The sequence below is a fragment of the Elaeis guineensis genome, chromosome 5 (genome assembly GCF_000442705.2).
Source record: "Elaeis guineensis isolate ETL-2024a chromosome 5, EG11, whole genome shotgun sequence".
Classification (NCBI taxonomy): Eukaryota; Viridiplantae; Streptophyta; class Magnoliopsida; order Arecales; family Arecaceae; genus Elaeis; species Elaeis guineensis.
This window is the reverse complement of record NC_025997.2, coordinates 37,835,610-37,861,530: the sequence shown is the minus strand read 5'-3', so window position 1 is coordinate 37,861,530 and position 25,921 is coordinate 37,835,610. Positions and strand designations below refer to the sequence as shown.

Sequence of the window (25,921 nt, the reverse complement as noted above, 5' to 3'; positions counted from 1 at the left end):
AGTGAATTACTTACACATACATGACATGCCAACACATGTAGAGTAATAGGCAATGTCTCAAATTCTGCAGAAGTTGTTTAGTTCCACATCTTTAGCATACTTATCAGCCCTAATTCTTCCACCCCACAATACTTGTAATAACTAAAATTCTCACCCACAATCACAGAAGACAATATGTAATTACATACACATATGTGACATGCATTCAAGTCTAGAGGTCAAATCTGTTGAGATTCATTGCCAAGTCTAAATCCAACTAGGATTCCATTTTTAGTTGGTTATTAATTTTAATAACTTTAGGACTCTATTTAATTATTCATTGTATGCCCTATTTAAATAGGACTCTTATCTCTGGTGTTACTCTATCTATTTTAAAGTTTATGTTTCAGTGGATTTTGGTTTTTGAGTTAAAGTAGGAGTCAAACTCCCACCCACGTGATCTCTATTTAAAAGGATCGTTGGTGTCTCCTTTGGGGTGTAGAAGATGATGGAAAAAGTATGTGTGAAAGATTGTGGATGTGTGTGAAAAAAGGTGAGGGAAGAAAGAGAGAGGAGAGATAATTTGTGCGTGTGGAGACTTTTTCATAATACATCTTTGTGAGGTTTTGGCTTTTATTCTCTTATGAATCAATTGGTTTCTCTCTCCTAATATTTTTTTTCATAATTATTTTTTTCTTGTGATTCTCTGCACATATTTTTTTGTTTGATATTTGTTTTGGATCTTGAACCAGCATGGTCAATCTACTCCATATAGCAAGCCATTCTACATGGTATCGAGCTTTAGATTCTGGATATTGGTGGCCCGTATGTTTGTGGCTCTACATGGTATTAGAACTTTAAGTTTTGGAGATTAGCGTCCCATGTGTTTGTGACTCTACATGGTGTTAGAGCTATAGGCTTGGAGAATAATCAAGCAATTTGCAGCTTCGATCATATTTATTTGAAGCATAGTTTTTAAAGTGATGACTCATTGTTGGTGATTCCCGTGTCTATAGCTTGATGAGGTTGAAGAACTTCTAGTAATTCGTTATACGAAGATGTAAGTATGTGAACTCTTGTTTTAGTGATTCAAAAGGTGAATCATCATAGCCGATTCTATTACCTTCTTTATCAATGGACTCGAGCATAAGATGTCCGACCTCACTCATATCAATATGACTGCTTTTGCTACTACTATTTCTCTCTATAAGTTGAACAACACCTATTATTCACATTGGAAGATTCTTATCAAGTCTTATTTGAAAGGATTGGATTTACAAAATATCTTTGACCCGATGCCAACAGATGAAATTGTGAGAACAAAGTGAAATTTGAAATCTCAAAAAGGTAACGTGGATTCTTCAAATTTCAGTTGATAAAGAAAATATTCTCCATATTCAAAATATAAAAGAGTTGAAAAAATGTGGGACATTCTTGCAGCCGTCCACTCAAATTTATGCCAGCTAAGAGATCCCAAATAAAAATTATCTGAAAAGTGGATTTTGGTTCCAAACTTCTCTAAAAATCTAAAAGAAGAACAAATTTGGTTTAAACATGAAAATCTGAAGCAACGGGATCTTACTCAGTTAGAGATTGGATCAACTTTTGAAAACTCGAAGTATGGCAAAGTTGATTGGGATTGAAGGATCCGTTAATTCTGAAATTGCTCAAGAAGAGTCAAAAGATGCTTCAATTGATCCGATTATGAAGATCTAAGATATGGATAGTTCATGTGGAGACTTAGTAAACCATAAGAATGAAGAGCTTACTAAACTTAAAGTAGTTTCGAAAATCAAGCAACACAAAGATATGATTGGTGGAGATGATTCTTGTTAGACTTTGATAGTCAATAAGGTTCTTGGTACATTAATTAATCTTAAAGCTACTCCAAAGTTTAAGTTGCTAGAGACTCTATGTGTGAAGATTTAATTCCATATATAGAAGCTAATTGTGCCCACATATTTAAAGCAACACAAGTAGAGATATATGAATATGACCAAAATTTTGTTTTTGATTTTATTTGCATGCAAGTAATTGCCGATGCTCATAGTTATTGCAACTAGCAACTTGATGTTCATTAGAACAAGTTGGATGCTTGAACGAATCTCGACATCGTGACCATAGAGTTAGTGCTGAGAGAAAGTGCTAGTCGACATCGTCGATTTTGACATATGCATTGAAGAGGACGAGCCAGCAAAGGAATTAATATTCTAAGTTCTAACCAATAAAGAAGTTCCATTATTCAATTGTTAGTTTAACAAGTTATATGTTACTATTATTGCAACAATGATGGCGATGGCTACCATGATGTTTCATGACATCGACAAATTCAGCAATTATTGTGACCAAAGCTGCTCTGGTACCAATTGTTGTCGTGGTATCACTTGCTCTGATACCATCTCTTAGAACGATCACTCATGCGGAATACGGATCTCCCAAGTCCAGGATCGGTTCTCAAGTCCAGGATCGGTGCACTGGTGATGATGTCGATACAACAAAAAGAAAGAAGAAATAAAACAATAAACACAATCAAATACGCGGATTAAGCCAAGGCTTACTTTCATAGGACATGCAAGCTTCACTATAAGAAAAGAGAAATTTACAAGAAGAGATCACACCCTCAACCCTCGTACACCAATCCCTCTCTCTCAACAAAAAACACTCCCTCACAAAGCTCTCTTTAGAAGACCCCTTGAAGCTCTGACCGCTGCCTGACAGTCTGCCCGAAGCCCCTACTTCTGCTCTCTATTAGCACCTCTCTGCGGTCTTTGCCTGCTATTGTCAAGCTACCCCTATCTCGGCTGCTACCTTTGGTTTGCCAACCGCCACACTGAAGCTCTCTACTCCACAATGCCTTTTAAAGGCCTCAAATCGAGTCCAGATCAGAAACAAGACTCCAATTAAAACTCAAATTAGCCTCCAAGCTATCTAATCACAATTGCGACCCCTGCTGCCCGTCCAATCGCGCACCGCATGTCAAAATAGCGCAACAAACCCCTATGAGCCGCATGAAAACCCCATAAGCCACTAAGGGTCCACGCTGAGCCATGGACCACATGAAAAAGCCAGGTGGCCCCATAGACCGCACGTGGATTGTTAAGAGCTCCACGCGCCTCCTCTTGGACCGCGGCAAGGGCCTGGTGTGGTAGACCGCACCTACACCGTGTGGTCACGCTGGGCCGCAGTGCTGGGCACATGCTGGCCTGTGCATGGGCGCTGGGCCACACGGGCATCTGGGCAGCGCGCCCACCTAGGCTGTGCGGGCATGTTGGGCCACGCCAGGCCACATGCCTATGGGCCGGGCCGTGGCCTGCTGAGGGTCAGGCCCTTCTGCATGCTACGTTCTGGACTTCTTCTGCTGTGGGCTCCTTATGGGTCGAATTTGAGGTATTTTTCTCAACAGCATTGTCAATATGGACTTTGCACTAAGAAAGAGTGTTAAGATTCATTGCCCAGTCCAAATCCAACTAGAATTTTATTTTTAGTTGGTCATTAGTTTTAATGACTTCAAGACTCTATTTAATTATATCTTATATGTCCCATTTAAACAGGACTTATCTCTAGTGTTACTCTACCTATTTTAGAGTTTGTATTTTAGTTATATTTTGGTTTTAGAGTTAAGGTAGAAGTCAAACTCCTACCCACATGATCTCTATTTAAAGAGACCATTAGCGTCTCTTTTGGGGTGTGAAAAATGATGGAAAAAATGTATGTGGAAGCATGTGGAAAAAGGTGTGGGAAGAAGGAGAGAGGAGAGATTATTTCTACATGGTGGAGATGCTTTCATGAGACATCTTTGTGAGATTTTGGTCTTTATTTTCTTTTGACTAAATTTGTTTCTCTCTCCTAATTTTTTTTTCACAATTATTTTTTTGTGATTCTCTACAAATATTTTTTTTGTTTGTGTTTGATTTAGATCTTAGGATGGTACGATCGATCTACTCCATGTAGCATGTCATTCTACAAAATCTAATGCACAGTTCATATTGAGAGTCATAGTGATGAGAATAAATATGCAGACAATGGTCACTACATGTGGTAGAAGATATAAAACCTCTTTGTCGTACCAATGGAAAGGAATGGAAACTAAATCTAATGCATGATTCATATAGGGAATCATAGTGATGAGAATAAATATGCAGTACACAGTCACGACATATAGCAGAAAACTAAATGTAATGCATGATTTGTATTGGGAATTGTAGTGATGAGAATAAATATGCAGACCACAGGCAAGGCATATAGTAGAAGATATAATCTCCTTGTCATGTGCAAGTGCAAAGGATGGAAAAGGCATGAAATTGGCATCAGATTAGGAAGGACTTAAAAATGGGGCTGAATTTATCATAAACGCTTGCCATGAAAGCAAATGAAAATTTACGTAGGCAGTCAACTGAATGAATGCCAAACACTTGTTATTAAAGCAATATAAAATCCATTCATTTATAATCACCGACAGCTTTACCATACTTTCATAATTTCAACATAAGTAAACCAAAATGCATGTGGTGCAAGCATTAACATTATTGATACATTTTTTTTGAATCCTTGTCAATAACAAGTATTCACTGTCATGATACTTCATGATATATGATACCCTGCAAAAAGACATACTTCTCACAAATCTTTCAATGTTTTACCACATAGAGCTTCATCAGATAATGTACCAGCGTTACCTGTTTTTTGTTTTCTTATCGTGCTGACTGCAGAAGCTACATCAGAAACTAACAGATTATATTATGGCCTGCAAAAGGATGCACGAAGACATTACCCTCCGAAGTTTGGTATGATAAACAAACTTTAGATATCAATAAAAATGGTAAGACATACAGAGCCTTCATGAATTTATGCAAGGTTTCTGTGATCCATGTATATCATGAAACAAACACCAGTACATTACAACATCTGCATTGAGAAATTTGATAAGATCAGTGCATAAATTAGTGAAAGAATACTTGAATATGCAAAGTAGCATGCCAAGACAAAGAAGAAGAAGATTGAAAAATATGTGAATCACTGTCCTTTTTTTGAAAATTGTTAATTGATATTGCAGCTTTTCCTATAAAAGGTGCACTAATTACAACAACCCTACATGCGAACAACAGATAATAAACGATACAATTTTCAAAAAAAGGACATAAACAAATGAAACACAGTCAGATATGTTCTTTAAAAATCTTATAATATTTGACATGTAACTAATCTCAGCATTTGTTCATCCTGTATATAAAAAATAATATAACAAATATTGATGAAAGAATTACATATAAGGAGGCACTCAAAATAGTTCATTGAATGCTAGATCACACAATGATCCAAAATTACAACAAATGCAGAATTAAATAGACTGCTTATGCAAGAAAGCAAAATACAAACTTCAACAATAGCATAGGTTGACACTGTATGGCCAATCCCACGTCAAAGGCCAAGTGATTTTCTTGTTACTTAATGCAGCTTCTCATGAGAAAGATCGACAAATCAACCAGCATGATCAAACATATTAGGACAACATTTCTCCACTGCCATGCGTGGCTTGATTCGCCTGATCTTTGATGATTCATTGGACCAAAATAATGCATGGAGCTCCATTGTCCCATAGCATGAGGTAGTTTATCTCACACTATCATAACCATAGTGTGTCTGCTTCTTTCCCCTGCAGTTTCTCGAGTTATTTTGTGTGGTGATCTTCACCCTGGAATCTTTGATTAGCATATCTCGATCCAAAGCATTCCCATTCTGCTTTCTTCCATACCTTCTTTCTGGCTCACTAGTCTTGTTCTTCCAGTGCCTCCATGAACGTTCCCCTTGATTAGCCCACGAATTATCCCTTCCACTAACCAATGATCTATCCTGCAAAACTCCACCATCCCAGCCATTAATCTGATTCAATGCATCACAACTATCCTGCACAACTCTGCTACCCCAGCCACCATTCTGATTCCATGCATTTATATCCTTGCTGATAGGATTCGATGGGTCAACGGAGCCAACATAATTATCACAGCCTTTATCCTGACAGATCGAATTTGCTGCAATGCCATTAGTATCACCATTTACAGGCTTAGGTTTGGTGTCATCTCCCCAACCATCCGGAACAATATCCTTTATGTCAATCCATCCAATCAAATTTGCTGCATTGCCAGAGTTAGTATTATTATCACCATTTACAGGCTCAGCTTCAGTGTCATCTCCCCACCCATCTGGAACAATATCCTTTATGTCAATCCATTCAATCACTGGTACTAGTTTATCTGCAACTGTAGGAATGGGTGCATTGTAAGAGTTAACATTCTTGCCACCACCATCGTCCCTGCTGACTAACTTTGATGCATCACCACAGTCAGCATTTACACTATGAGGCTCAGGTTTGGTGTCACTCATAGGGACTGGATCATCAGAATCACCCACCACAGATGGAATGCGACATTCATGTGAACCCGGATCCTTCAATACAAACCATCCAGTTGCCAGAATTGGTTTATCTGCAACATTAGAGGAACTTCCAGGAGAACTTGCACCTGATGGCTGTTTATACACATCTTCTAGATCCTCTACTAGCTGAGGATCAATATATGCATCATCAACAACCATGTCAATATGCATATCTGGATCAGGCAGAGGAAGATTACAGTGGAGACCATTAATCTCTGCCCAGTACCGGGCCTTTGCATTCCTAAAAGCCTCTTCTCCCGCTGAATCATTCCATTTGACAATGTCATCGTACCACCCCATAACATTCTTAACATCACAAATCCTATGCCATGGGATTCGGCACACCTCAGTGCAGAAATTCTTCTCCCACAGAGGAACTGAACAGTGTGATGCCCCTATTTTTTTTTTTCAAAACAAAATAAACATTACTGAAAATAGAAGTTAAAGCACAGGTAGTTAAGGAAACATTAAGCATTTTCATTTTCTAAGAGACTCAAAGCCCATCTGAAATTGAAATGCCAAAAACATATTCGGATTCTTGACACAACTACCACAAAATACAAATATGAAAGCATGCTTCTCTAGAGAACCCTCTACAGTTCAAGTGATTAAAGAAAATACAGAACCAAAGGCACTGATATTAACTTATAATTCAGTTTATCAAAGAAAATATACAAGTGATAGCAATCATTCACAATCAATTATCCTTAAAAAATATCTTTTCAATCATTTTCTATTGTTCTCCTTTATTCTTGCATCAAGAGCATTAAACATTTTTACCAAATAAAAGAAAAGTATGGAATTCAGTTGCTGCAAAATGACTATGTTCCATTTTTAGTCCCTAAACAGCAACTAGTTCCGATGTCAGCTAAAATAATAAAGTAATAAAATTGAATTTCCTAAACAACTCCAATTAATAAGACAACCATCTTGAGCTTGATCCTTGGGCACATTCACGTAGAGGAATAATACAAATAGATCGGAAAGCTCTCCATATATAAAGAATTACTGCCAAAGGCATAAGCAGAGAACTGCATGCAGACATACGTAAACAACACAAATGAATCAAAGGACTCTAAATATTTCTATTTTTTCCCCTTTGGTTAAGCACAGATGAATCAGCTAAACATCATATAGTGAATACCTAATGGGAGAGGAAAAATCTGACACTCAGATCAGACTCCATATTCACAAAGCAAAACAGAATGCAGAAATGATATACTAATATTCATTTAAACCAATCGATATCCTGAACTTAAAAGCTATACATATAAATCCTATCGTTTGCTGATATAACATATTAAGGAATTTCACATAGAAACCTAAAGCTTCGCCATAATTCCAGAAAGTACATTGATACCCTTTGAGGGTTCAGAATCCAGAAATCAGCCTTCTCCCTTGCCTCCAACCTGAACCAACTCCTACCCCGATCCATACTATTACCCAAAAAAACTCAATACACACACAGACACACACACACACATATATATATAAAGAACTTCCAGAATCGAATAGGATTCCATCACAATACCCAAGCAGAAAAGAATAAATTAATTGATTAATTAATGAAGAGTAAAACCTCAACAAAACCCTACAATCCGCCACCTCCAAATAGCCATACCAGATCAAACACAACATCAACAAAAATTAGAACTTTAAACATCTGAAAAAAAAATCTATAAAAAAATAAACTTTGGAACAAAAAATAGAGCAAACTTTTCTTCTCTTCTAAGCAAAAGAGTGAAAGGAAAGTATAAGTCCATTGTTTTGAGCTTGAAAAACCGCAAGAGTCACCCGACTCCACTTGCTTAAGCCAAATCAAATACAGTATCAATGAAACCCAAAACTTTAAGAATATAAAACCCAAAGGATTCGCTCATAGTCCTCGGCAGGGAAAAAAAATCCAAAAAAAGAGAAGCACGGGGGGGAATAATAAACACTCCTACGACTAAACGCTGATGAGGATAAGAGCATAAAAACCATTATTTTGATTTAAAACCCCTCAAGAATCACCCATCCTCACACGCCTATACCGAATCAAATCCAGCATTATAAAAAAAAAAAAAAACACTCAGAACTTCAGGCATCTCATAACGCATCAGTTTCACCCATATAACCCATGCAGCAGAAAAAAAATATATAGAAAAAAAAATATGAATTTTGGAAGAAAAAGACATAACAAAGAGATCAAAACCCATTCAAATACCTCGCGTGACGACACTAAATGGAAAAAAACCAAAAGCAAGATCAAATATTTAAGCATCAAAAAAAAAAAAAAAAAACCCGGCAACTCATCCATGCAACAAAAGATACCACGAAAGGAATAAACTTTGCCACTTTTGGGAGAAAACAAATACGAAGAACCCTCGAATGAAGCCCAGAAAACCCACGCCAAAGACGCGATTTTTATGTGTGCGTGTGGGAGAGAGATACAAATGGTGAGAGAGAGAGCAAGGCGCGCGCATACTACCAGGCGATGACGATCGCGGAGGCCTGCCGTACCGTGGTGGCGGCCTCGCGGTGGGCCCCATCCACCTCCTGTCCCTCCGCTGCTGCTGACACCCGCCACGCCACACCCCCTTCCTCTGCATCCCCGACCCCGCCTCTCTCTCCAAACCTAAAACCAAAAAAAAAAAAACAGTAAGCCGCACCCAGGACGGCACCCACCAAATATTTGAGACACAAAAAGAGGCCCACCGCCCTCTCTCAATCTGTCAGAGAGAAGATTAAAAAAAAAAAATTTAGAGAGACACCTGATAAGAGTAGGGGAGGATTTTTAGAAGTATTTTAGAGAAAGAGCCCTCTTCCCTCTCAAACTAGATAATCCCTGTCGGAAACCAAGAAAGCGAAGCAAAGAGAGATATAAGAGAACCTTTTTAGCCAGTAGAGAACTCGGATGGGGAACATGGAGGAGCCAAGGGGGTATTTAAAGGAAAAAAAAAACAAAGCCGAATATTTCAAATTTTTGGGAGACGAATAATACAGGGCCGAACGCGAGGCGCTTCATGAAGCGTCTTATTACGTGGCGAAAGTTCTCTGCCTGTTATTCCCACTAAATTAATTTTCTTTTCTTTTTTTAGACAGAATTTCTCTCTCCTCCTTAATTCCTTTCCTTTTATATGTTACTCGAATTAATAGATTATTGTCTCATAGGTTAATCTGGGGGCGGAGAGTTGGATTTGGACGTTGGGAATTAATTACGTGGAAATCCATTCTTTCGATTTTTTTTTTCTCTCTCTATTTCGTAACGGACTGTTGTCGCTATCTGCTTGGGTCCACTCTGACACCAGACGCCATTTTGGAGTTTCGCTTCGGTTTGCCGGAGTTGGGGGTTGGCGCTTTGCGTTACCCACCCGGGAGCATACATGGTTGGCTAGCCTAGGTCAGACTTAAGGTAAGCATAGCGCTTGGTCACTATAAACCATGCGAGTGAGAACATGGCGGCTAGATTATGGAAATGGTGGGTATATCCTATGTAGCATTAGTTTTAGTTACAAATTTATGGATGTTTGATTACTATAATGGGTAGGTGTGGTATGTAAACTTTGATTCGTTGTTGCATATTTGATAGATATGGTCCTATCATTCTCCGGTGGTTTGGTATTGCCAATTAGCTTATGTTTTAATTCTGAGGGCTGTGATTTTATTATTATCAGATAATTTGAAATTGTCGACCGGTATTATTATTAAGGCTTGAGATATTATGATTCTCGATGATCAAGATGTCGGTTATGTCATATAGATGGCAAATTCTAGTATAGGCCTCCATTACTTGGATGATACTGACTGCTATTATAGTTGTCATGATTATGATTTTTTTTTTTGTTTCTTGATAACTTGGAATTATTGACCAGTATAGTTGTTAGGGCTTGAGATATCTCTCTTGATCATTGAGTGGGGATGATGATTAGGGCATGCATGACAAGTTCTGATTTAGAATTTCTGTTACTTGAATAGAATGAATATCAACCATTGTAGGATTTAGTGGTATTAAGTTTAATTGAAGTTAAGGTATTATTTATACCTTATCTCAACAACTTAGGTGGCGGCTAAAAGGGATGAAGTTAAGAAATCAGAATAAATAAAAGTCATCGTGATCTCTACTAGGCCTTATAGGATTCAACTATGATAGTTTGACTAGGACAAATATAGGAATGCAAGCTGAAAGAATAGGACTCGACCATGGCATGCGCAGGCCAAAATATATTAATTTTATCTTGGAATAGTATTTGGCCTGTGGTAGTGCTATAATGCAAAGTTCACGAAACTATGCGGTGAACTATTAGAATTACTAAAGATTGTGACAAGCCAATATGGATGATTATGGGAACTCAATTATATTTTTTATGATAAATAATGGAATATAATCTGAACAAAAAAAAGTCATTTGTCAATGAAATTAGTTTATCTTTATCTTTTTATCTTTAAATTACTTGCTTTTAGTTCCCTAGTAGGCCTCTAATTTTTCAATAGGAGTAACAGTAGAGTAATTTAATCACAATCCCGATTACACCTTATCCTTTCTTCTTTCAAACAAATAGTGTAAGGTAGTGAAAGTCCTTGAAGGTTAAAGTACTTGGACTCACACTAATTTCAATATTATCCTTTAAGCATCCTCTTTCCAACTAATCCTACAAACGCCTGCATATCTACCACTATCTGACCATAAATCTTAGCACCCCTAGTCTCAACAAGAAGAAGAGGCTAACAGGCATGCATGATAAGTTCTAGTGTAGGGCTCGTATAACTTGGATAAAGTGAACATCAGCAATTGTACAATTTAGTGGAGTTAAATTTAATTATAGTTAGTAACTATTAGAGTGGTATGTGTGACACATAGATTTAGAACAATCATTATATTTCATAGATATCGTTATATTATGCTCTGATAATCTAGGATTGTCGGTTAGTCCAACAATCACAACTAATATTAAGCATGAGATACTAAATTTTGATTTGATGCTTGCTTCTAATAGATATGATTATGTCATTATCTAATTGATAGATATGAGTTATTGGCAAGATAGGTATGTTAGGACCAATAGCAAGCTAGATATGTGAACTTCTACTAGTTGATATATTTAGTGGATATAATTTCATTCAATTTGAAAACCAAGTAGTATTCCCTAATTATTATGATAGTTGATAGGATTGTGATTTTGTTATCCAATAATCTAGCATAATGAATTAGTATAATTGTTGAAGCTGGATATCTAATTCTTGATAATTAGATTAAGATGAAGATTAGGCCATGCATACCAACTTCTAGCACAAAGCTACTATTACTTGGATTGGGTGGATATTGGCAACTATAAAATTTAGTAACATTAGGTTTACTCATATTAGCTAATTATCATGGTACCAAGCGAAATATATGGATTTTGAGCACTTATCGCATTTAATAGATATAATCATGTTATTACTTGATAATCTAGGACTCGGCCATGACATGTATAGGCACAGGCAAAAGAATATTAATTTTATCTTGGAATAGTATTGGGCTTGCAGTTATATCGTATGTGAAGTGCATAGAATCATAGGGTGAACTATTAGAACCACTAAAGATGGTAGCAGGCCAATGTGAATAATTGCATGATTTGATGGTTAGTCTATAGTTTTTATTATAAATAATGAATTATAATTCAAACAAAAATCTTTTTTACCTACTAGTGAAATAAGTTTATCTTTATCTATACCTTATATAGTTTTAAATTATCTATTTTTAGTTTCCTAGTAGGACTGTAATTTACCAATATAAGTAGCAGCAGAGTAATTTAACTATAGCTTCAACTATATCCTATCCTTTCTTTTTCCAAATGGATGGTGTGATGGTAACAGAAGTTCTTGAAGATCAACATATTTGGATCTATTCTACTTTCAACATCATCCTTTGACCATCTTATTTTCAGCTAATCTAATAACAATGGTATGTCTGTGCATCAACCATAATATAGCTACAAGACTTATCACCCATCATCTCGAGGAGGAGAAAAGATCAACAAATTTTCTAGCATGCTTGGTAGGACATTCAGTAGCTCTTATTATGCCACTACAAAAGAAGATTGATGTTCCAGAACTAGAATACTTGACAGTCCATGTAATATGCTGAGAAAAGAGCTTTTGTACTCTCAAGCAAAGCCATTCGGATTATCTCCTCTTGCTTCATAGATAGATAAAGACTTTGGTGATCAAGCGAGCTAAACTCCACTGAGGGAGCTTGGCCATAAAAGCCATACTTCTTAGGCATATGTGTCTAATTCAGCAACCAATTTTCTTTATGATATGATCATACAAAGTAAGTTTCATATAGATGAGAGCTAGCATGACATTTTGAAGGTCGTCATCAATGAGATGGCCATGGTGTTAACGCTATTCATGGAATAATATGAAGTTTCTTCTATATCAATAGTGAAACAAGTCGAATGACTTGTTTCAATTATCATTGGTTAGTATCCAACACTGTAATTTATTTTAGTGTATAATTCAGCAAACCCAACCGATCATATTTCTTTCCTTCAATATTTATAGTATGGAAGTATCAGATTCATGGAAAGAGCTGATTTTCAAAATCTATTAGCCTATAAGCAGAAATTCTTTCATGGTGAGACCTCGAGTTCCCAAGACTAGAATAATGGAGAAACTACTTCAAAGTTAGGTGCCCTAGATGGCTAAACCAAGTGTATAGCTAGTGATAATATGGTTTTTGGATGGCCGTAATTTATGGCTGGGGTAGATATTAACAACTCTAGTCCTTGTAATTCTATTAGAAAGAATATCAATAGAATTTCAATGATGCTAGTCCTAACCACAATGGATGTCGCTCGTTCTGTTAGGGTGAATGAAGGACTACCAAAATATCCAACCTAAATGTAACCTGCTTGCATCAAAGGCTAAAAGGCAACCTCCTTAATAGTTGCTGTTGGGAAATGTGTTCCAAAAAGCCAATCGTCAAGCTGTTGACGGTTGAGCAACCAAGTATTGTAATTGATTTGTTAATAAATAAAATATATTTGACATCTTCATCATAAGCTTTCATCTTCTAATGAACTCCGTTGTTATGATGAAGTCCTTAGGACTATTTAAGTTCGATAAAGAGAGGATTTATCGATTAGTCTTTAAAACTGTTCACGATCAAATGATAGGCTGTTAATAAGGATGACAGCTTTCTATCGAGCATCGGTCGCTGTAGGGCATATGGGTTGGTTGTCTTCTTAACCAAGGAGTGTGGAGACACTGGTATGGCATACAGGTGAGATGTAAGGGTACATCATCATTGAACGTGACCAACTTCAGAGCATTCTGCTGTCGAGAATGTCTCTGATGGGATATAGGTATAAGTGTCCCTTAGATTTGAGATCGCTTCAGTGACTTGCAAGCAACTCACTGTGCTTTGGTACTGGACTAACTGAATTTTTAATTCAGGGACGGAAGGCTTCTGGGCACAGTCAAGTACTTGCAAAGTCAGAGTGTGATCGAGATGGGATTGATCACTCCAAGAGTTGGAGAAGAATGAGTCGCTGTATTTCAATTTAGCAAAATCTTGGCCAGGATAATCCATCAGATGGATTTGATATTTTGAAATACAATGTGGACAACCTGATCAGAGTTGACAGTTGAACTCTGGGGTGTCCTATGATCATTTTGGTCAAGGAGATGAATTATATAAAAATTATATCCGTATGGGTTCTAAGAATGTTGTTCTACACATTCGACCTATCCGGTCGTCGGGTACCATTACTAGATGGTCACTTCGATTGGTACAGAAATTTATTTCTGGACCACCGGCTTAGGTTCGGACCTATGAGGTCACACACATTAGAGTTCATGATCCGATCAGATGGTTGATCAACGATTAAGAATCATTCTAGGGTTAAATGATCAATACGATTGACATTTAACCCAATGCAAGTATTGCAGGAGGATCGATTAGCAATTCGATTGCTAATTGGCTTAATTTGATTAAGCCAATGGGATGAGATTAAGTCTAATTAAATATGATTTAATTAAATTTATTTTGGACTTGATTGGATCAAGTCCAATTGATTTATTGGATAAGCCAAGTGCAAGGAAAAACTAGTCCTAGTTCAACTAGGACTTGGGTCAATCTAATTTCTAATTTGATTAGAAAATTAAATCAGATTTAAATCTAATTTAATCTGATTAAATTAGATTCTTAATTGGGTTAAGACCTATTTTAATTAGGTTGATCTAATTTTGGTTTGATTTGGTTTGGAAAATCAAATTAAAACAAGTCATGAGATAGAATCCTAGTAAGACTAGGATTCCACCTTGCGCCACATAAGCCTTCCCCACGCCCTCTCTCTTATTCAAAGCCAATCTCCACTTATTTTGTGCGACAAAAGCCCTCTCCCAGGTCTCTCCCATGTTCACAAAAGGTTTTCTCTCTTCTTTCTTACATGGAAGGTGGTTTGGATCAAATCAAAAAGGAATAAGTTTGGATTTCGAATTCTATGAGATAGAGTTTTAGAAATCCAAAACTCTTTCAATTTTACACCGAATTTATCCAAATTTTTTTTTGAAATTTTTGTGACTTTTAGGGTACATATTGTGCACCCTTTGCTGGTAATCCATGCACGAAAATATGGAGGAGGTGCTCAAGAGTTGGGCACCCTTTAACTTGCCATGTTTGGATAAGCCTTGACTAGGTATTTGACCTAGACAAGGACTCTATCATATCTCTCTGTATAAAATGAGTTTCTTCATGAAATTTTAGGAAAAGATAGAGATCTGAGAGACCTTTGTTCCATCTAAAAATTAGAGAGAAATACCTTTGAGTCGTGGAGATATAAAAGATGCAAGTTAGGGTGTCTAGAGAGAAAAACGTGAAAAAGAAGAGGGTCTTCTTCTAGGTTTTTTTGTTTTCATATCTTTCCTCCCTCCATCTTGAGTTTTCTGAGAGCATCTCAGATCTGAAACTCCTCCTTCTATTTTCCATCTTTAGAAGAGTTCAAATTAAGATGAAGGAGGCACCTGATCAACCATCAAAGAAGAATCAGCACAGTACTAGCATACTGTGCTGATTTTCTGAAGCAGGACTTCTGATCAAGATTCGTGGGCTCGTGTGGATGACTCCTAGAGGTCGGATGCGTGTGCAGCTTGCAACATCATCCTTAAGCCTGGATCAGTGAGGTTAGAGCGTCTAACTTGCAAGGTAATAGATCTGATCTATTATTTAATACAGACATTAGATGTGGTATAGAAATATGTTGATATGATCAACATGTAGTTCATGCTATATTTATATATTTTAATTTTTGATTTAATGCTATGTAATGATCATGTAATAGGATCTTAGATCTAGGGATTCTCTAGTTTTAGAAAATAAATTTTGATTTATTTTAGTCTTCCGCTGTATGATCTTGAAAAAGTTTCAAGATCTAACCCTGAAACCCTAGATCTGGTTCATACAATTGGTATCAGAGCCTAGGTTCTTTATTACATGATTATTTATACATGCTTAGATTATTTCTTAGATTAGATCTAATTTATAATCTGATTATTAAATCTGAAATTAAAATTTTAGATCAATCACAAACTGCAAGGTTGTCCTGCTGTAAGGTTTACCCCTTACAGTGCAAAGGTTGTCCTAATTTGTGTAGATCTATCTTTAATCATAAATTTATTAGATATGATCTAGATTAAATTTATGATTTATTAGATTTAAAATATATTTAAATCTGAAATAAAATCTCTTTGTTAATAATTTTTGTGCAAAGAAATTGTTTAAAGTTGAAATTGTTTCAATTACATGAACCTGTTTAGATTAGATCTAAAGTAGTTTCATGTTTATTTCACTTGTATCTTGATTATGAATCAAACATGCAATATGGTTGGTAGAATCATATTGTAAAATTATTTTACAAATATGAAAATTATTTTTTGAAAAGCCGAACCCAACCCTCAACCCAAAACTTAATTAAGAATTAAGAAGTTGTTTGATTAGGTTCTAGGATTGTGAATTGAAGAACCTAAGACACAAATCATAACACATTGGGTTAATGGGTTAGTGAGAATTAGGTCCATTAATTGGGTTAGACCTATGGTTAGATTAAAGATGCACTTAATTAAAGAATTGACTAAATCTAATCAATTGTTGTCTTAGATTAGGTCAAAGATTCTCTAGATCAATTACAATAGTTGTAGTTGATCAAGTCCATGTCTTTAACGAGAACCAAATGGACTTGATTCTTGGCTAAGCGGTCTAGCACGAACTGTTAGGTTGATCTAATCGAAACTAATTAAACCAGTTGGTGTCTAAGGTAAACCAGACCGGTGGTTTTTAATTGGGAGCCCGCTTACCTGGCCATTTCTGATGGTGTCTAAGACAAGCTTTGGCAGACCCTCCCACTGATCGAACTTACCTGGCCTCTTGGTGAAATTATGTTTTGATCGGATCACTTGACTATTCGAGCTGACCCATGTCAGCTAGGTAAATCAGTACGACTGATTTAGGTGCTCTTAGACCAGCCCTTTTAATGGTCTCCCTTAAGCTGACTTAGTGAAGCCAGTGGGAGGATCATGATAAGCTGGTTCATCTGACCTCATCCTCTATATTATTTAAATCCTCTAAAATTATTAGGTCCTTAAAATGACAAAGTTATGGAGATAACTGAGTCATTGCCTCCCATTAAGGTGTTTGATAATGAGTCCATTAACTCAATAATCATTGCAGACCCAAAGGCCTGGTGCTTGTTGACTAATGGAATTATCACTCATCATATGACGACTTGAAAGTGTCTCTCTAATGGTGGTTAGGTGAGCCAACCAAAGTTGGGCTTAATCATTCGTTGGTTAGATACACCAAGTATGATCATGTTAATGGTTGGACCTAACTGGATCCTTACAGTGGAGGTCAAAGCCTACTGATTAGGTTTCTGGGGTAAAATTAAAATTACTAAAAATTATTTAGAGAAATAATTGGTTATGAACCTACCCTTAGATGGGGTTGGCCAACCAAAGTTGGACTTGTGTGCAGTCTAAGTGGATTCTAGTACCCACTAAGGAATTAGGGTAATTCCTCGAATTGGAGGTAAAGGCTACCAATTCGAATAAAATAGTGGGAGAAACCTTTTGATTTAAGTCCAAATCTTTAGGTTTAATGAATCAATTACTAATTAGGTTATGGTTCTCCTTTGTGCAAATATGGCCACTTCCCTATCGCTCTGATCATTGTTGGATAATGATAAGTTGGTGGGACCCAACTTCGGTAGCTGGTACCGAAAGTTGAAGATAGTCCTAGAGCATGAACGGATCCTATATGTGATAATGGATCCTGCACCTGAGGAGCCAGCTGTCAATGCACGTGGAACAGTCAGAGACACTTACCAGAAGTGGCTCAGTGATCGGACCATGGTGTGCTGTATCATGCTGGCTGCTATGAGCGACGAGTTCAGTCGTAGATTCGAGATGGCTCAGCCAAAGGACATGCTTCAAGTGTTGGAGGATGCCTTTGGCACACCCAATGATGTGAAGAGGCACAAGACTAGTTGTGCCATCTTCAATGCCAAAATACGGGATGGTGCCTCTGTCACTGATCATGTATTGTACATGATCGAGCTGATGGAATAATTGAGCAAGCTCGACTTTCCCTTGCATGAGCAGCTTGAGAAAGATGCAATACTGAACTCGCTGCCCAAGTCTTATCTCCCATTTCTCACTCATTATAGAATGACAAAGCCTGAAGTAAACTACCATGGGTTACTGAGGTTGCTTCAGAACTTTGAGAAGGATCACCAACTCCTCAAGGAGTCGGTGAACTTAGTGGGAGGATCATCTTCTAGTTCTCGACCCTTTGAGAAAGGGAAGAAGAATAAAAAGAAGAAAGTCAAGAAGGTGCAAGTTCAGGCTGGGACATCTGTGCAGAGCCAGACCAAAAAGATCAAGCCTGATAAGAGTCTATTCTACTGGCAAGCACCCTAGATTAGATAGTGTGTCAGATATCTACTTATGGCACTGTAGGCTAGGTCATATAAATAAGAACTGAATAAACAGGTTGACTCAAGAGGAAATCCTCGAAGTCAGTGATTGTGAATCACTTCCAACCTGTGAGTCCTGTCTTCTTGGTAAAATGACCAAGTCACCTTTTACTGGAAAAGGTGAGAGAGCTACTAAGCTCTTGGGCCTAGTACATACTGATGTATAAGGGCCCATGAGCACTAGTGCTAGAGGTGGATATTTCTACTTCATAATTTTCACGGATGACCTATCCCGATATGGATATGTCTATCTGATGAAACATAAGTCGGATTCATTTGAAATGTTCAAACGATTTCGAAGTGAAGTAGAAAAATAAACTGGAAAGAGTATTAAAACTCTTCGATTTGATCAAGGAGGAGAATACCTTTCTAGTGAGTTTCTCACATATCTAAGAGAGAATAGGATTCTCTCTCAATGGACTCCTCCAGGAACACCACAGCATAATGGTGTGTTTGAAAGGAGGAATCGGACTCTGTTAGACATGGTCCGATCCATGATGGATTTTTGCTAGCTTGCTGATATCCTTCTGGGGATATGCACTCGAATCGGCCTGTTATCTGTTAAATAGGATTCCAAGTTAGTCTCTAATTAAGACTCCATATGAGATATGGACGGGACGTAAGCCAGTACTTTCACACCTTAGGATCTGGAGGTGCTCGGCCTATGTCAAACGATTAGTCACAGACAAACTTGGACCTAGGTCTGACAAATGCTCATTCATAGGGTACCCCAAAGAGACAAAAGGATATTTTTTCTACCATGCTGATGAACAAAAGGTGTTCGTCAGCCTTAAGGCAATCTTTTTAGAAAAGAAGTTCCTTGGTGAAGGAACCATTGCCTCTAAGGTTGAACTTGATGAAGTTCAATAGGTAGAGGACCGACACCAATAGCTGAACCTGAGTCGGATATGATTAGATCAGATCCGGAGCCCAATATACCTGCACCATTAAGGCGATCCGGTAGAGTACCGCGTCAGCCAGACAGATACTACAATTTTTTGATTCGGGATGGTGATCCCATCGAACTTGATGAGAATAATGAGGATCCGATCACCTATATGGATGCAATGCAGAGACCTAATTCCGAGAAATGGCTTGAAGCCATGAAATCCGAAATGGAGTCCATGAAGGTCAACGATGTATGGACATTGGTTGACCCACCTGAAGGGGTTAAACCCATTGGGTGTAAATGGGTCTTCAAAAGGAAGAGGGGCGTAGACGAAAAGGTGGAGACTTATAAAGCCTGTCTGGTCACCAAGGGGTATCGTCAACATTATGGTATTGACTATGACGAGATATTTTTTCCTGTGACAATGCTCAAATCCATTCGGATAATGCTTGCAATAGCTGTCCATCTGGATTATAAGATCTGACAGATGGATGTAAAGACAGCTTTCCTGAATGGAGAGCTGACTGAAGAGATGTATATGATACAACCTGAGGGGTTTACATCTACAGATGAGTCCAAGGTGTGCAAGCTTCAGAGATCCATTTATGGACTGAAGCAAGCTTCTCGGAGTTGGAACATGCGTTTTGATAAGGTGATCAAAATGTATGGCTTCATTAAGAATGGAGAAGAGCCCTGCATCTATAAATGGGCAAATTGTCCAGTTGTGGTATTCCTTATCTTGTACGTGGATGACATTCTCTTAATCGAGAATGACATCCCCGCACTACAGGGAATAAAAGTTTGGTTGTCATCACAGTTCTCCATGAAGGACTTGGGTGAAGCATCCTACATCCTAGGGATGAAGTGTTGGAAATAGTGTCCCAAAGCCAATCGTCAGCCTGTTGACGGTTGTGCTCCTTTTGTATTAGTACATGAATTATAAATAAATAAAAGTTATTTTGATATTTTTTCATCACAAATGTTTCATCTTCTAATGAACTCCTGTGTTGTGGTGAAGTCCTTAGGACTATTTAGACTCGACAAAGGAGGTTTTGTCGCTTAGTCCTTAAACATGTTCGCGACCAAATGATACGTTGTTACCAAGGACGACAACGTTTATCGAGCATAGGTCGTTGTGTGCCATATGGGTTGGTTGTCCTCATAACTAAAGAGTGTGGAGACACTCCTATGGCATACAGGTGAGATATAATGGTACATCTATACTGAACGTGACCAACTTCGGAGCTATTTCTGCTGTCAAGATTTGCTCCGATGGGATATGGGTATAAATGTCTCTCTGACCTGAGACCACCACGGTGACTTGCAAGCAACTCACTGCACTTAGGCACTGGACTACCTGAATTTCTAATTCAGTGACGGAAGGCTGCTGTGTGTAGTCAAGTACTTGACTTGTTGGTGCGTGTGTCAAGATGGGATTGACCACTCCAGTTTAGGAGCTGTGTACAGTCGTGTTTCAATTTAGCAAAATCTTGGCCAGGGTAGTCCTAGTGAGGAGTCACAGGACTAATTGAGTTGAGCACGATTCGGATGATCTCATCAGGGTTGACAGTTTAACCCTGAGTCGTCCTAAACACAGGAGTCAAAAGGGATGAATTATACGGTAACCATATTCACGTAGGTTTTGAATGTTGCGATTGCAATTATTCGACCTATCCGATCATCGGATACCATTGCTAGATGGTCACTTTGATTAGTACAGGAATTGATTCCTGTGCTACCGGCTTAGGTTCGAACCTGCGGGGTCACACACATTAGAGGTTCCTTTTTGATCTGATGGCTGATTATGAGTCTTATCTGTCTGAGACTCTATGATTGAAAATTAGGATTCTCTGATCATGAGTTCCACACATTTTGGGTACCGAGGTCAAAATTTTGAATTTCAAATTTTGAATTTGAAATTTGAATTCTTTGATTAGGGTTTCATATCGATGGTCTCTGATGCCTGATTGCTTATCAGATTTGGACTCAATATTTATGAGAGGTTTAATTAGTGATTTGATCGTTAATTAACTCAATTTGATTGAGTAATTATTTTTGGATCAAGTCCAATTGAATTGGATTCAGTTTGGATTGACCCGATTAGGTTAAATGTTGACCTAATCGCTAAGGTGGTTTAGTCCCTGATTTGATCTGGGGTTAGACTTAGTTAATTCCTAATTTAATTAGGATTTTATTGAGCCTAATTAAGCCTAATTATGTTGGGTTTAATCTATTCTAATTGTGCTTAACCTATTTAGATTAGGTTGGCTCAATTTGAATCAAACCATCTTGTTTTAAATTCCCTGCGACACCCAACTTCCTTGCACCCATTTGAATTCACGAGAAGAAACTTCTCGTAAAATTTTTCTCACGCAAAACCCTTCCCCACACCCTCATTTGTACGCCATATGGATGGATAAAATAATTAGTTAGCCATTCAAATTCAAAGCATGTTTGAATTTGAATGGATAACTTATCACTTGCCCCTTTATCCTTATCCATTTTGTGCGCCACATTACTTACACGAGAAAAAGTTTCTCGTGAAATATTTTCTATGCACAAAGAGCCACGCCCCTTCTCTTCTCACTCCCAAAAGGATAGGGATAAGTTGGTTTTTGTTTGAATTCAAATTTGATTTGAATTCAAATGTGTAACCACTTGTCTTTATCCTCTCACACGGATAAGACACGTTCGACGTTGTTTTAAAAATGACAGAAAGGTGGAGCGTGTGCAAAAAAATTAAGAGAAAAAAAGTGGGGCGTGAGGAAGGTTGGTGTGTGAGGTGAAGGTCTAAAACCTTTCGAGAGAAAAAGAAAGAAAAGAGAGAACATTGGGCGCAGGGTTTTTAGTGTGTACCCTAGGGTTTCTACCTAGGGATCGGGAAGTGAGATTGGTGTGCCACGAGTGTCGTGAGTCCACCAAATTTCAGGGAGAGATCCATCAGCCTCTCAAGCAACTGTGCAGATGATCCAAAGCATCCAAGAAGTTGGCACACATTGATCGAAGGAGTTCGATCAACATCTGCCATCAAAAGGGTGAAATCACGAACTAGCATTCGTGAGGAGCTGATCAGACGGGAGCTTCGTGTGGACGATCCGCAGAGGCCAGATATTTGTGTGACTGCGATGTGATGATCAAAACCCTCCGACGGTGATCAGATTGCGGTGATCGACTACCCACAAAAGGTGATGTGTTCTGAACACAGTACTGTAAAAGGTTTACTGATTCAAATTTAAATTTCAAATTTAAATGCATGCTGTTGTATCATATTTAGATCCTAGTGTAGAGTTAATTAGTATTAATTAATGAGATTAATTAATAATTCTGCTATAAAATAATAATTTTGAAAAAGTTTTAAAATTACCATTTTATCCCTGCACAAAATTTTTGCTACATGAAGATCTATAGGGATAGATCTAAAAGGATGCTTGGGTTATCCCAATCCATGTACATAGACACTGTGCTGAAGAGGTTCAGTATGGAGAATTCCAAGAAGGGCTATCTATCGATAGGCCAAGGAATTTCTCTTTCTAAGAAGGATTGTCCGACAACTCCTGAAGAGAGAGAGCGTATGAGTAGAGTCCCCTATGCTTCAGCCGTGGGATCTATCATGTACGCCATGATATGTACAAGATCAGACCTGGCATACTCACTAGGAGTAGTGAGTTGTTGCCCAGCTATGCAACCCAAGAGGGCGGGGTGAATTGGGTTTTAAAAAATTTAAGCTTAACTAATTACTTATGAAAAGTATTTGTTAAAAGCTTGATGAATGAGGAGAAAGACTTTAGTTCAAGATTAATTACCTAAAGCAAGAATGCAAGGATATAATAAAGAAATAAAGAGAAACAATAAAGCACACCACAAACACAAGGATTTATAGTGGTTCGGTGCCAACCTTGCACCTACATCCACTCCCCAAGCTCCTACTTGAGAATTCCAATCCACTATACTTGTATTCAACCCGAATACAAACGTCGGAAACTCCGACACTAGCTATCCCAAGTTAGTCCACTTGTTTTTCGGGTACAAGCTAACCCAAAATACTCCGATTTCAGGTTCGGATCAACCTTTCCTTGTTTTGGAAACCCTCCAAAAATAAGAACAATTACTCACAAAGAGTAAGATAGTTTAGAGCACAAATAAATACAAGAATAGCTCCTTAAATGAGCGAATATAACAATAAAAATACTTTACTCAAATGAAGAAGCCCCTTTTGAATTTCCTCAAGGTGGATGAAGAGTTGAATGAACGCTTGAGGAGAAGGTGAACTTTGATTGAAGGCTTCTTGAAGGCTTTGAAAGAGCTCTTGATCAAGGTTGAAAAATTGGCTTGAAAAACCCTCTCTTTGAATGCTCTTGAATGCCCTTTTGAACGCTCTTGCTTTTCTCTTTCAAAATCTCTTGTATCTCTCGTGTATATTGTGGATCCCCTTTTCTTTTTCTCTCGTGTATCTCGTTGATCACTGTCTCTCTCGTGTAGATTTTGGATCCTCCCTTTTTCTTTCACCTTTTGAAACCTTTTATAGCCTTAAGAAACAAGGAAAAATATTTTAGGCAGAAAAAGAGCCGTTAGAGCATTTTAAGGGAGCATAAAAGGCAATTAAAATGGACAAAAAACTAGCCGTTGTGGATGATTTCCATCGCAGGGGTCGACTCATGAGTCGACTCATGCTTCAGGAGTCGACTCATGAGTCGACTTCTGTTGCAACAGCCAGACACTTTGATTTCTGGATTTTTTGGCCCAAATCAGCAGAGGTCGACTCATGAGTCGACTCATGCCTTGTGGGTCGACTCATGAGTCGACTCACAGGTCGTGCCAAGCCAAAAATCCAGCGTGCCAAGGGAAATTTTTGCGTGCCAATCAGCTCATTGTGCCATGAGTTGACTCATGAGTCGACTCATGCACTTCAAACATTCATAACTTCAAAAATATAAGTCTAAAAATAATGAAATTTTCACCAATAGATTATAAATCATTTGTTCTACCAAATGATACTATCAAATCAGGATTTTAGTAAAATTATGATTTTGCCCCTGAAGAGCATAAAGACTTTTTCAACTAAAAATATTTGTATCCCTTCAATCTGCTTTGTAATCATCAAAATCAATCTAGGAGCAACAATCTCCCCCTTTTTGATGATGACAAAATACTTGAACAAAAGCATTTATGTGAATGCATTATAGATGCTTGAAAAGAGTATGATTCTTTTGGCATGTAATATAAATGGTCATATACAAAAATAGTTTGTCCATTTTCTTAAAGATTTGAAGATATGCTCATTGAATTATGTGATTTTGGTGTTAGAGCAGAAAACTTATTTTTGTTATCAGATCAAGCTGTATTTTAAAAATTTGCTCATTCTCATTTGATTTTAGTTTTAGCATCAGAGCAAAAATACTTATGTGCTTTAATTGCTTTTGATACAAAAGAAATAATTATGTGTGCCAAAGCATGTTTAAGAGTTGATTTGGAAAGTGTATTAAATCATTTTGAGTTTAAGATGTATCAGAGCAAGAGAAAAATAAATTTTGCAATGTATCAGAGCAAGAAAAATAATTTTACAATGTTATCAGAAAAAATTTTACAATGTATCAGGGAAAATTTTGCAATGTATCAGAGCAAGTTAAAAAAAATTTTAAGATGTATCAGAGTAAGTTAAATTTCTTAAGATGTATCAAGGCAAAAAAAAAATATATCAGAGCAAGTTGGAATTTTAAAGTATACAGAGCATATTTAAAATTTTTTAAAGCAAATCAGAGCATATGTAAAGAAGTAATTTAAAAGTTACTTATTTGCATTATATTTAGCATTGTACTTTTGATATTGTTCTTTAAATTTTTCAATTCATTCATTAATTTCTCATAATTTGTAGTTTTGCTTTTGATGGATTGCTTTTTCTTTAATTGCTCATAATTTATGGTTTTGCTTTTGTTGGATTATTTTTTGTTTAATTTTTATTTAATTTCTCCCCCTTTTTGACATCATCAAACATGGTTAACTCCTCCTTTTTCTGAAACATTCTTTAATTTCTCCCCCTTTAGAGTTTATCACTGATGTTTGCTCCCCCTTAATACAGCAATTATTAACAGCAAACAACAACAAAGAGAAGACAATATTTCAACAAGGAGAATATATATATAACCAAAATATGATCGTCATCATTACAAAAGGTAGAAATATAAGTAAAAAATGATACTATAAAACCATAATTGTTTCAATACATAGTTCATAATATAAAAGTCAACCAGCTAATTGTCAATACATGGCCCCAAAATACAGATCCTAGAACAAGACACTGACACCTAGGATCTAGTAATGATTATGAGAAGTCATGGATCGGAGTCATCAGATATGGGATGAGAAGCTGATAGATCAGAAGTGCGTCCTCTACCCCGTCTGCCTCTGGTACGAGCAGGAGAGCGAGATGAACTGGGAGGCTGAGAATGCTGAGAGGCTAAGGACTGAACAGAAAGGGTGAGTCTGATGGAATCAAGTACGTTCAGTGCTCTGGAAACAGACTGAAGTAGAGCAGTAAACTGAGTGGTTGCATGCTTACTCGATCCTCGGATCTCTTTCCTCAGTAACTCATATCCACCCTCTAGTGCTCCTCTGAGCCTGCCAGCCT

General features: G+C 37.4%; 1 pseudogene; it reads right to left on the bottom strand.

Annotated features, from left to right (window-relative positions):
• Positions 1-5,227: 5,227 nt before the first annotated feature.
• LOC109505879 (uncharacterized) lies at positions 5,228-9,307 on the bottom strand (annotated as a pseudogene).
• Positions 9,308-25,921: the final 16,614 nt, after the last annotated feature.